Source organism: Platichthys flesus, chromosome 7 (genome assembly GCF_949316205.1).
Source record: "Platichthys flesus chromosome 7, fPlaFle2.1, whole genome shotgun sequence".
NCBI lineage: Eukaryota > Metazoa > Chordata > Actinopteri > Pleuronectiformes > Pleuronectidae > Platichthys > Platichthys flesus.
The window spans coordinates 9,810,488-9,824,898 of record NC_084951.1 but is presented as its reverse complement, the minus strand read 5'-3'; the positions used below and the strand labels follow the sequence as shown (position 1 = coordinate 9,824,898).

The following is a 14,411-nucleotide window of genomic DNA, read 5'->3' as shown; positions in this document are numbered from 1 at the left end:
GGAGATTATCCAGAGTTCAGTGCATGTCTGAAATCTCTGCATGTGTCTGGGTCCATTGAAAAATACAATTACAAAACTGTGGTGGGCAGGGTTTTAGATTTTAATAGACAGACTGACCTTTATGAAAGATGACACACACTCAAACAAGCAGAAGAAAAGCTTTGTTTCATACAATGTTTTTCTGGCAGAAGAAAAGAAAGAAGAAGACAGCAGGAAGGTCTCATCAGCTCAGGTTGCGTCTGGCGGAAGACGTTTGCTCGTTACCTGATCCCAGTCTCTCAATCAACACTGCAGAAGCAGACAGAACAACCTGAGAATCAGACTATGAGAACATGATCCTGCTGCCAAGGGTCATTCAACAAGATGCTCGTTCAGTGCCCCCCCACATTCGAAAAAAAGTAATCCGACTTCACAAGTGAGAGCTACAATATCGCCTCCCAAAAATCTGTTAAATATTCAACTACTGTATCAGACATTTTATTGGGGTACCGTATGTATGTATTTGTTGGGGAGTGATTTTAACTGAACTTGCTAACAAAATCTATCAGCACGGGTCTGTGTCTTAAGGTTGTTACAACAACACAACAGGCACACACACACACAGGGAAATCCACTCAGGCACAAGAGTCACTTCACCTGACCAGAATGCACTGCAGCTGCAGAGCATGTTGGGTAATGGGTATTGATTAAAGGACACAACTCCCAGCTGGGACATCTTGTGCTCCGGCTCATCACCTCTCTGTATCTCTGTCCTACTGCCTGCATCAAGCGTATGTAACTTCTCGAGGGTTGTCAAAAGGCATGCTGGGAAATGGAGGAAATCCCTTGAAGCACACAGTTGTCCCACCACGAATGAGATCAAAACGTAGTGAGGAAGTAGCCCTGCAATCTTGCCAGTGATATACAGCTAACACTTCTTTTAGTCGAAGTACGGAATGTCTCCTGTTCAGTTTCGTCTGAACCAGTTAGAGAGGTGAAGGTTCCTCGGACCACTGCCCAGACCAACAGAACAAAATTTAGGACACAACAAGAGGTGGTCTCTGTCCAGGTCAAACAAACCATGGTTCGGTTCTTTTGCAGTGTGAAGACACGTTTTGGGCAGCTGGGACATTCTGACCTTTGGCAGGAAGTTGGGACAACGTTATACAATAGAAGAAGAAAAAGAAGCGTATCATCGGATTGCGAGCAGTCTTCTCTTGCGAAGGAATTGTGTTTGAATGACAAGGATGTTCATCTGGCACATTTGAATTATTGTCCAGTACTGCGCTTGAAGTGAAAGAAGTAAAACCTTAACGTCATAAAGTAAAACGTGATATTACAGCAGCCACGCAAATGATAGGAACAGGTTCAAGCATTTCCTCATTCAAAGAGAAAGACCCCAGCAGACAACACGCTGGTGTCAGATGCAGACGCTGCCCATGTAGGTGATAACGACAAGGCGTGAGTAAGTCACATTTGCTTTTAGTCTGCTCCTTAAACTGCTGTGTGAAATCAAAACCAACCTTGGTTTGAACCCTGGTCTTTGTCTTTCAGGTATGAAAACGCCCTCAAGCTCCAATATGGAACTCGATGTACAATATATCAGTCTCGATTGAAACTGATTTAAAGTGGTCGCTTAACCAACCGATTTAGTGGGAGCACACAGGAGAAACAGAATGTTTCAACCTCAGTGTTGAGGTCCCTGATCGTTTCCCATTACATGACCCAAACCTCTGTGATGGTTCGAGCTCCTACCACCACTGCTTGGCGTCCCTGAAGGTGAGTCACCTGGTGGAGTCACTACTGGGAGCCACTCGCCGTGTGCTCTTTAACCTCACAGCTCAACCCTCGACAGAGAAAATCCCCCATTCAACTTCTGCAGCTACAAACAGATGGATCCCCACCGCCCTGGAGTGAAGCTATACATTTACATAACTCTTTACATAAGCTCGATTCTTTTTTAGTTTGCCCTCACGGCCTAAATGGCTGTTAGGTAACACTGCCACAAATGAGTGTCCGCTCATCGCAGCTGCTCCGCCGGCCGATCTGTCAACTCGCCGGTGTCGTGGTCGCGACTTGTTTCCGACGGGGCGAGAGGGATTTGAAGAAATAAATAAATAAGATGGTGATAATAACAATTAAAATCAGGGGGGTGGTGGGGGGGCAGCAGCGTGGTGGCTGGTTTCATAACACGGAAGGAGGCAGCAGCAGCAGCACTGCGTCCGGGAGGAAGCGGAGGTGCAGCGTGCTCCTCTATTGTCTGGAGCCTGGTTGTCGCTCCGCAAACACACGCAGAACACAAAGATGCAAACAGAGAGCAAACACGTGTGAGCGAGCCGACCCGTCTCTCACCTTGTGTTTGCTGCGGGTTCCTCAAGGCACTGATCAGCGGATTGTTGGAGGAGCAGAGGAGGAGCGGCGGCGGCAGGAGGAGCAGACACCGGCTGCTCGTTCATCAAGAGGAGGGTCGCTCCTGCTGCTCCCCGCTGGTCCCCATTACGAAAGTTCCGGAAGTGCACGAACATGCTCAAACTGTGGCACTGAAGCCGCCAGAGAAAACACTGACAGTTCCTATCAGACATAATGTGTTCAATAACATATTTTATTTCACTAAAATTACACTTTGTACTCTTATTTTCATTTATTATCGGAGAAAACCCTACTATTGTATAAACTTAATTCTCAATTGTTTTATTCAATGTGTTATATTGTGTTAGGCTACTGTAATCGTTGAGCAATCTGCCACAAGAATTTCCTCTGGAACTTATCTTATCTTATCTTAACTTAAATTAACTTATTACCCACAATTATAGGGATAGTTCACCCCCCCAAAAAACTTCCCTCATTATCTGCTCAACACTTTGCCGATGGAGGGGGTCGATGAAGGGTTTGAGTCCACAAAACACCTTTGGAGTTTCAGCGGTAAACAGCTAATCTTCTTTAAACGTAAAAACAACAGAAAAAAAACACACAACATGCCTCCATTCTGCTCCTGTGGTGTCATTCAAGTGTCTGTAAGCCCCGACATTCAAATTTCCCCCGAAACAACATAATTTAGACCTAATGGTCCTCTGTGGTCCACGCACAAACGCGGCTCCAAAGATCGCCCACCCCTCCTTCGGTGTAGTGGTGAGTAGATAATTAGTTTTTGGGTGAACCATCCCTTGAAGCTGGGCGATAATATCAGTCAATATCAATAATTATTGTGATAAATGTCACATGATTATTTCTCTGAAGTCATTCTTTTCATCCTCCTCACTGTGCTTACACGATGCAGAGATATTATATCAATATATTTTGGATTTTTGTTTTGTTGTGTTACATTAGTTGCACAGCTGTGAGCAGGAATCCCTCCTCTGGTCCCTGAAGTTGGTTGGTTTGAAAACATCTCTGAGGACGACAGGTTGTCAAAGTATCACATTTTCATATGTATTTCCCTTATTATGATAAGATTTTCAATAATCTATATCACACAAAATATATCTGTAATATCTCCGGATCAAATCTGAAATAAAAGCCATACCCTTGGAGTCATATGTGAGAAAAGCCAGTGAGATCCGCAGCCTGAATTCATTCCTACAGGAGGGTCTAAAATCAAAACTATTTAATTTCAATATTATATAAATTTTTGATATTATATCATGCAATGTACTCATCTGGTCGATAATCTAACTGTAAAATCTTTTGTAGATAAACTACTTGGCCTTGGCAAGTGCATCCACTGAGTATTACCTCCGTTGCTTTGGGCCAAAGATAAATACCAGTGGTTAGTGTCTTCATTGTAGGGGGCAGAGGTACAGCTACTTTCAACAGTCACATTTCAAATGTAAAATAAGTATAATATGGGAAACTGCGGCCTGATGTGATTGTGCTACACAAATTCAAACCCCAACTTAATTGAACATTTGTAAATTGATATCTTGTCTTTTAAAATGCTTTTGTACATAGATAGAATAAATAAAAACCTCGAGACTGAAAGTGAGGCTTGGATTCATGGAAATATAACAGGCCATCTGTGCTTTTATTAAACATGTTACGATGATTTATCATTTTATTTTTATTTTCGCATTTTATGCATTGATAGACCTAACACTGCTGTATCTTTTTAGCCTGACTGAACATGCACTAGCATTTTTTTACACAACCTGCATGATCTGCCTTGCAGCTTCTCGTTTTTATAAATCACACAGCGCCCTCTATTGGAAGATAGAGCATAGTGCTTTGCATAACACGGGATTATGCAAGTTAATCAGTGTTGGAGGCGTAGATGACCTCCACCTGTTTAACACTGAACATGTAATCCATTATTTGATCGATGAAGGTTGATTAGAATAACTGTAAAAACTCACATCTGGAATTGGAAAGTTACACACACAAATGTATTGTCTACATTTATAACCCATTGAAAATCCCCTGGATAACAAACATTGTTTGATTCAATCACCTTTAACATGAACTAGATATTCTGAAATACATTATTTTTCCATTTATGTAAAGTGCCTATTTAAAAGACAACATATACATCCATAAATTACTTCTTTTTTTTGTTGGGGTTAGAAAACATACCGCAACCCCACAAAGCTTCAGTTTCCCATGTGATACATATCTTTCATTTAAAATGTGTCTGTTACTATAGCAGCTGAACTTCGCCCTCCAGATCACAACAAAGTTTAACTTTGTTGTGAAATTTGACATTTCCGTTTTTACTCTCACTCTCATGATCATTCTTATCCACATGTATTTCTGCAAAGCCAGTGATGTACAGCTTTATTTATTTTAGACTGATTATGATGAACTTCTTAATAAATTACATTTGGGCCACAATCAGCGGACTGCCTGCATTTGTATTCATTAGATGAAATCCTTTTTATGCTGCTTGAATTAACATAATGAACGATCACACTTTAGTTTAATGACACACTTAATGGAATCTAAATGTCCTTAATCAATGAATCAATTAAGTGGAGAAGAGGGCATCTACAGTACAGCAACTTTCGAAGAGGCTCTTTACAAAAGACATATCATTTAAAAGAAAAATACAAACAAACAAGACAAAAAAACAAACCACCAGGATAGACCAAAGAAAAGAGATCAAACTGGTGTACCAATTGTTTTGACACACTACTTGAATTATCAGCATAACTCTATATAAATATCACTAGAAGATGGATCACATTGAGAAACTCAATTTTGGGTGGAGGATTTCTTGCATTGCTGAAGATTACAGCAACAGGGATTTAAGGTATAATTCAAGTCAATCTTATGTGTATAGCGCCAAATCACAACATACATTATCTGAAGGCACTTTATATATTAAGGTCAAGACCTTACCAAACTTGCAGCAGGCCTGTAAAAATGCAAATAGACACATTGTGATGGCCGCTGTGCTGCCTTCACATCACGTGGGATGAAGAGGAGCGCCACGACAGATTGTTTATGTCACCAGACAGCTCGATATGCTGAGCGTAATCACATGTGGAGACACTGAGGCCGAGAGGCACACCCTGTTCACTTTCATGAGACCCCCACAGTCTGTGTTGACTTCCCATGCGCACTAGATGGAGCCACTCTCCACGTAGTTCACCATCACCTGATAGTATTCTTTCTGAATACTATAACGATAATGTCAGGGAGTCAGCATTAGTTTGTACAGTGTGATTGTCAAGTGAACATGCTTATGTCACATTGGACAATTAGTCAAACATGTTGTAACTAACAACATCAAGTGACAATTGAGACATTTAATAAGCACATGTGCTTTTTACTGCCACAAAAACTCAAAATGTTCACTGTGAGAAGAGTTTAACATGAATGAATATATTTCCATCCATCGTCATTTATTTCAAGGTTGGTGCTTCTTCTTTTTTTTCTCTTGTCCTGCGTCTGCAAGTGTGTGTGTGTGTGTGGTCCACGAGTTAGCAATGTTGTGGGAACCTAAATCTGTGTACATTGTCAAATTATGGAGACCTGTATTCCTTATGGATAAAAGAAGCAAGTCCCCACAATGTAAATCATCAAGGTTTTAAGATTAGTTTTAGGTTGAGGTTGAGGTTTAGGGTGGAAACTATGGCCAAGGTTGAGTCTCTAGGATATCAACATAAATCAATGTAATGTCATCAGAAGTCATGGAGACTCAACTGTGTGTGTGTGTGTGTCGTGCAGCAGAGAGGAAATCACGTGTCTGCTCACTTATCAGCTCTGCCATATGCTGCTTTATGTAAAAGCTGAGTCTTGTTGCGAGGCCTTATGTCAAATCAAATACAAACAGCAAACAGATAAAAACAAAGTGGATCCGTTTTCTCTGAAACAGTTCTGTAACTTCGGACTTAGGGTTAACCCAATATGCATTCACATGAATCATGCATTCTATTGCCACTGTTATGAATTAATAAAAGATATCCTCCCTCCTCCAGTGTCTTGCGTTGTGTAAAGTATCAAGTATCAGCAGCAATGTAAACCTGCTGTTCCGTTACGCTGTTCTGCTGTCTGTCACTGTTGATACAGTGACGTACCAGATTCTCTCTGTTCTAACAATAATACTTTTCTCTCTAGTGTTACATGTGGTTTTCACACAGTTCCTGTCTTTTCCTCTGCTCTTTTGCCTCAATGTTGCTATTCCTGTCCTCGTTCATTGGAAGGCTTCACTTCTTAATTGTGGTCCATCTGTTCACATCTCTCTCTCTCTCTCTCTCTCTCTCTGGTTAGGATTGTACTGTGATGGGACTCAGCTTACGCATAGAAACAGCTAGGCAGTGTCTGATCTACTTCTGCAGCCTGGAGATCCAACATCTAGCACATGACATGAAGATCAGAGTATGCTGGTTGTGATAATATGTAAATGTTAGTCGGCTGTGGCTCAGGAGGTACAGGAAGTTGATGGTTCGATGCCCATCCCAGCAGTAGGGTTAGTGGTCCTGACACTGAACCCCTTAATTAATTGACTTCTTGTTATGCCCCTGGTCTATAGGAGAAACATGGACATAACCTGCATTGGGCCCTTAGTCATCCCAATCCCAATAAAGCAGCAGCACAGTGACAGTAGTGACAGAGATTGTTAAAAATACATGAGAGCATCTTTTATGTTTAATGAAACATTATGTCACTCTGTTGCTGAATTTAAAACTCAAGTTACTGAAACAGCATCCTGTATGACTTATTATTACATAGTATTTATCATTAATAATGTGTCCTCTGCCCCCTGTTATGGCTGGCAAATGTACATGAAACTGTAATGGGGACACACAGTTCATTTAGAAGTAGAGAATTGTTTCTTTACCCACTGTTTTATCTTAGACAGAAAGGAAGCCTCTGTCTGCCAATATCACTTATGATTGATTTGGGACAGAAACCATGTTTACCTTAAACTCTTAAGCTCCTCTGACACCTGAATGGTTAACTTGGGAGCTGTTAAAGGTGAAAGGAACTGGGGACACCTCTCTACGGAGGCTGCAGGGTTTCTTGTTTTAGCCCAGACTGGACAAAATAAACACCCTTTGAGTTTTTATGAAAACTGAAGGTTACCACAGGTTCTCTTTCATGTTTGGGAGTGGAGGGTGAGTTGAGGGGCGATCAGCTGCCACATGCAACCACTCACCACTTCATGTCACTAAATTCTACAAACTGTCTCTTTAAGAAAGTCACGATTATTATACCGGATTGTTGTGGATAACTTTTTTGAGTGTCAAACCAACATTGATAAATCATTTTGGAATATTAACCCATAATAACAATACTAATCCCGACCTTTTCTTTACTGTTATCATCCCAGACTTCCCTGTGTCTGCTCTGCTGCAGGATACGGCCAGGATACGGCCCAAAGAGACTGATGACAAGCACCGCATCTTTCCTGTCACGCACATTACAATAATTAACTCTGCGGTGAGGTGTTAAAATACTTTGAGAAAAATGAAGTCAAAACTTGATAACTGGTCTCTCCTGTTGCACTCAGTCATCTGAGTAGCAGGTCGCAAACTCAATCATGATAATAAATATAATAAACCCATTTGACTATAGCTGCAAGTTAAATGAATTATTTATTTTATGTGCCAAGTTTCTTTCAGATTTCCGGGAGCTGCTTGATTCTTTCCGCCATGGCTTCCACAGGGCAAACGGAGAAAAAAGAGAATTAATGAAAGGGGGGAAATAAACGAGAGCAGCTTCTCTTCCTGAGGTGCTGTAAGATTTACCATTGCAGTAAATAATTGCCCTCTGCATTACAGAAGTGTAGTTTTTCCACTCTGAATGAATGTGATTTGCAGTCTTTCTCACTCTCTCTTAGACTGTGGAAGGGGAGAATAAAAACAGCCACAAGCTCTTTCTGTCTTTCCCTTCAACTCATTCACATCCAACGGTGATCTAAAGTGTAAACAAAGCAACAGCCAGACTTGTCTCTTAAAGCTTCATCTTAAAAGCCAGCATGTGTTTTGTGAATGCTCAAACAAACACTGAATCCACTTGTCCACTGGACGAAAACTGAGATTTGGGCCCTTACACCTCAGCTGGAAGTGGTAAACCATGGAAGCAACCTTATGAATAAGGTGCTTCTGAATGATGGAGACTTCCCCTGGAGACAGGTGGTGAAGAGGAATGGAGGACGAAGACAGGACGTCTAATGAAGGCTTCTGATTGGACGTTTAAAAGAGAGATGATCTATAGTCTCCAGAATTAGGGTGGTGCAAGGGTGGTGGTGGGTACCTCAGTGGTAGCGGAACTGAACTGACAGCTGAATCAAGGCGAGCTTGTCAGGCTGTGATTGGATGAAAAGAGAAAATGAGAAGTAGAATGTCTTCCTGACTGAACTTCTTTTCGTATGTCTTTGCAATAAAAGAAAGACATCTGCATCTAACACTGCAACTGATCTCCTGCTGCGTATCCTCACAAGTGTTGGAAGAAAAACTGGGACTGTGACGACAAAGCATCAGGAGAGTGTTTATGACAAACCATAAATATGAGCTGGGGAAATTCCAGAATACCAACCACATAATAACTTTAGCTTTAGCTTATTAACAAAGACATTAATGACATGATAAGAGAGTTGAGTGTCAGAAGGCTAAACCATGATTATTATTAGAAACTTACCTAACCATCATAAGGCCAGCAATTCAAAACTTGAAAAAAATGGGTTCGGTCATCCAAGTTTTAAGACCAAAACCAATCAGAAATGTCTGACCCTGGTTAATAGATTTTAATGAATTTTAGTCTGAAAAATGTAAACGACCATTTCGGTCACAGTTTTGCATCAGATTGACTTTCTGCAGCGGGAATGAGAGAAGACTTCCTCATCTGAATCCTTTGTGATGGAAAGAGAGAAATTGATTAAAGGATGAATGAGATGAAGAAGATGATAAAACATTAACTTAATATGACCCTCCCATAATCTCAGCCCCAACGTATTTTCAGATTTTGCCTTTCAAGAAAAACAAGTGAATCAGCTGAGATGTGCAAAATGTGAATGGAAGTGAATGATATTAACATCCTGATGCATTTTCATCCTCAATAGAGACTTGATTTAACAGAGGATAGAGTATGGGACCCACGCAGACACGACATTCACAGCCACGCATAAAAAAACTCAATACTGATCACCACAATAATAACACAACTATGCTTAACACAAAAGCAGACTAAATCATTTTAATTTTTGTAAATTGATTTCCAAACTGTACAAGAGTGAATGTTAGAGGAGAGGAAGGCAAATGAAAGGCATACAGCTCAGAACATGAAGTAGGAATGATGTAGACAACCTCTTCTGTTGCTACCTCTGGACTCAGGCAGTGGAGTCTGAGAGACCTATCAGTCATTCAATCAGCCATTCTGACCAATGGGGTTTCCCTAGGCCTGTTGCTCGGAGTGGAGTGGAGTGCTGGCATGTTGCTCATTTTAATCTGCGTAAGTATTCGCCCCCACACCAGTGTCAATGAGTCAGTCTGTCAAAGAGATCGATCCCGGTGCTGCAGATTTGCTGAGAGGCCAGGAGTCCCTCTGCTGGGGCAGGAAAATGGAGGCTGGATTCCACAATTCATCAGGCGCTTCATGATGGCAGATTGAAAATAGACCACTGGGACTCCAGCCATTACAATCTGTTCCTATAGATGTGACTGATGTTGGTGATTATTTTATAGTTTGGTCTTTACCTCTGCCAAGGAGGCTATTTTTTCATGGTTTCTATTTGTTTGTGTGTTTGTTAGCAGCATTGCACAAAAACTACTGGACAGACTTCGAGGAAACTTGGTGAAAGGGTGTGGTATGGGTCAGGAAAGACCAAATAAGCGCAGATGAAAACATAACCTCCTTGGTGTAATAAGATGCTATGATGACTAACTCTCCATTCCTTCTGCACAGGTGTGACCTTTATCCCATTTTTTTCCTTAAAGATTCAGTTCTTCCAAATTGCATACACCTGAAAAAAACGATCTATCTGGAATCTATTGATTTACTGGATTTGAATGTATTATATCTCAAAATCTGTATCTAAACATGAGATAAACAATGCAAAAGAAAAACAGTAACATCTACTTGCAGAAACAATGTCAGAGTGAAGATGTTTTTATATGTGAGGTGCATTTTAAAGCACGGGAGCTTTAGTGAGTTGACCTTTGTGCTTTGATTATTTCCATGACGTCCAGAGAGAGATAAACGTCCAGGCTAACCTGTCCTCTGAAGCTCTTTGTCAAACATGGACCAGGAATGAAAAGTTGCCCTTGACGTTTTACTCAGACCCCCCTGTCTCAAAACCCAACTCTCAAGTGAACTGATCTGGCCTCACTTCTTGCTGAAAAGTTGCATTGTAGCCCTTATGGCAATATTATACAGTATATATTGGATACCACGTTGATGACAGGATAACATTTCATATTTTACATATTGATAATATGATCATGGTGATTTATAATAATAAAATGCGTATCAGTTAGATAACAGTTACATTATAAATTCATTATCACTATAACATCATGTCATATGATATTGTATATAGTGACCTTGATGACAAATTATCATTATCTACATGAACACTAATGTGATTCAACCCACTGACTTTTAAATATCATTGTCTTCATCATCATAACTGATGTTATCTGTATGGATGCACATTTTATCTATCTTCTACGTCACCTTTCTGTTTATTTATCTGTTTGCTTGTTTCTTGCCACACTATTTCACCGTTAAAAAAAAGATAATGAAGTGTACGATGATAAAGAGAGATCATGACTTGTGCTGATTTAACGTGTTGCTTGTGTTCAGTCAGAATATTGGATATTTGGTACAGTACATGATGGACGTCTACAGTAAAAGTGTTTAAATCAGATAACAGACATAGTTTCAGCTGTTTCCGTAAAGCTCTTCATTCTCAGGATATGGATTTTGCTTGGTGAATACACTTTTCTCAGTAAAATAAATATGGGTTATTACTGTTTAGTGCCAGATTAATTTCATTCTGGTAACAATTTAATTCCCTCAGTTTTGTTGCTTAACTCTGATTTCTCTGAGCTCTAGTGTTTCACAAAGATGTTTTTCTGCCTCTTATGTGTTTACAATGACGTTTAATATGTTAACACTGAGAATATCCCTATTGTGCTTCTGCTTGACAATGATCTGCTGTTTATTTTAATTCCCATGGAAGTTACATTTCAATGATTTAAATCATTTAGTATTTTTCTGTGCACTTTTCTAATGTTGATCATGTTGAAACACAATCACCTGAGATTTTTGAATTGTGAACATGACCACATCTATTTTTTGCTCCATTAGCCATGGACTGATCTAAAGTGTGACCAAAAGAGAAAACATAGTGTACAGTGTGAAATGTGCTGAAAGAAGCTTAGAGGACAATAGCTTTTCTATCAATATTCTTGCAGCTGCAGCACCACTTTGTCTCTTTCCTCTTTACGCTGAGAGAGATACTGCACAGTACACATGTGACACTGAGGTTAGCTGGCAGGGTTTTTCATCTCTAAAAAGTCTGGCCTCAGAGGGAGACACTTGGCACCGGAACAGAGACTGGACCTTTTCCCAGTGGCCCGAGGCCGTGGGACACTGTTCTGAGGCTGTTATCTGACCGGCTGTGTTATTATTGTCGTGTAAAATAGAATTAATACTCTTTTTCTCACTGTGTTTTTCTCAATCCCTCTTTTTTTTATCTTGAATAATTGTTTTGAACAGTTTATTAGATGCTAGTGTTTGACTGGTTTAGTCCAGGCTGCTGCTACGGCTGTTTTTTTGGCTCCTGCTTGTGATAATGGCCAGTTTTGGTAACATCCATCCATGCATCCTGCTTATCCTTTAGGTGCTGTTGGAGTGGCTGGTTTGAAAAAAAAATATTTAGGAGCCTAAAGGTAAGTCCTACAGAACAGAAAGCAGTTCAGCAACTCTTGGTCAGGACAACTGAAGAAACCTTGTCTTTCAAAGTAATATTATTTCCTCACAAGTTGGAGACTGTTGTTGGTGGACATTTATCTTTTCATCTTGCTGTTTTACCTTTTCTGGTCCCCAGTTGCTTTGGCTCTTTCCCAGTTCCCTTAACAATCCACCAGAGTTGCAGAGTTGTGGACAAAGAAGTTTTATTTTGATGTTTTTTAGGTTTTGACATCATGAAAAGAAGTTCACATTATGATGATATACCACAAGTGTTGGTTTTATGTTATGTTTTATTTCTGTGATGAATTATAGGTTTTGTGTTTGAATTCTACTTTGTTTATTTATAGACTGAAATAAAAGAGTTAAATATTGAGTTAAAAGTCAATAATTCATTATCATTATAACTTACAGCAGCTCAGCACCAGAGCATGTAGTAACATTTTGCTCTACCGATGAATGAATGGGTTTAACTTTAAACACTTAACTAAGATGGCACTGTCAACTCGTTAACATAAATCAGTTAATGAATTGATTAATTCAATACGTATTACCAAGGAAAGTTATATTATTTATATAAATCAAATGACCACAAACAAATAGACCAGTAATGAATCTCGGGCGTTTGGAGTAGTTGCCCACTTTTCCTAATCATAAAGCATTTATGCACCATTTCTAAAGTTTAAGTTATTGCAGCATGCATCCTTTCCACAATGTAAGAAACTGCTTAGAAAAATACCCTAAATCTGTGTGTCCAAAAAATAGATTTCATTGTGGTCACTTTTATATTCTTTATACAGTATTAGTATTGAACCAATCTGACATATTATGGCCAATTTGCCTTTAATTGTTCTAGTTTAAATATAGCATTTATTTGATCAGCTACATTTACTAACTTTATATGCATTATTTATTGTGTACACATAAAATGGAATAATTGATTTACAATGCACTTGAAATCATCTGACATTTGATAAATCATTTAAAATTTGAGTTGTTCCATGACACATTCAAATTATTGAAGGTTGTTAGCATTTTAAGACACAACTTTTTATGTATTTCCCCTGGAGCTCCTATTCGTTTAGGGCCCTTCACTCTTTCAGTTCCCTGACCGCCCGTAGCAGCTGTCCAGATGTGGGCCCTTGTGTAAACACCTTGCTGCTGTGTCAAGTGCTTTTATTTTGCCATGAATTAATCCTGAGTAAACCTGCAGGTGTGTAACACGTGACGCTCCAGCGCAGTGTATCCTCCTCTGCGCGTCCCCGTCACTCTCCCGTGCCCAGGCTTCTTCGAGGGAGCGCGCATTTATACTGTCGCTCCCTCAGCCTGACTCCCTCCCTCTCTGTCCACTTCTCTCAGCACCACACAGTCACAAAGCGCGGCCCCGCGGTTGAGGCTGCGCACGTCTGCAATTCAAGAATTTCTACATTGTTTGATGATGGGAGTATTTTACACATATAGTCTTCATGCAGTTCTGAAATTCCACTGAGTGCAAATACGATGCAAACATGATGCATTGTTATTTTACTTATCATATGTTTGTCTTGCAGTTAATTTATGATTTTTGAGCCTTACTGCAACATTCAGGGATGAGATGTTTTTGGTGGTGAAACGAATGTGATCGTGGTCAATCCTGAGTGGAGCAGTGATTTCCAGGGATTAAAAACTGAATCGCTTCCTCAGGAATGTAAGTGAGATGTCTTCAGTGTCCCGTTTCCCTGCGAGGCTCCTCTCTGCATGTCAGATTGAAGCCTCCTCTTCATTCAGCAGCTCCTTGGATCCTAATCGTGCTTCTGTGACCCACTTCTTCCCCTCGGGTCTCATTTAACTTTGATCTAATCTAATCTAATGTCCCTCTCTCGCGCATCTCACGCTTTTATTTCCCCGCTAACGTAACCATGGCCGCGCGGCGCGCTCCCGTCACCACGTCAGGAGGAGGCAGCCCCGCTGGTGCTGAGGCTGACGTGGATGAGGAGGATGGTGATGATGGCGGTGATGGAGGAGCACCGTTGAGTTCGCTCTCGCGGTTTTCTCTCCCCCTTTTTATCCATTCATTCTTTTTGATCGCAGTAAAAAATATA

The 14,411-nt window shown here is 40.3% G+C and overlaps 1 protein-coding gene across 1 annotated transcript in view; it reads right to left on the bottom strand.

Moving 5' to 3' along the window:
- Window positions 1-3,017, bottom strand: part of LOC133956683 (helicase ARIP4-like) — a 67,584-nt gene extending 64,567 nt beyond the window's left edge. Inside the window, exon 1 of the mRNA XM_062391935.1 lies at window positions 2,332-3,017. The gene's annotated coding sequence lies outside the window, so the exon portion shown is untranslated. The remainder of the gene's footprint in view (window positions 1-2,331) is intronic.
- Between the last annotated feature and the right edge of the window lie 11,394 nt (window positions 3,018-14,411).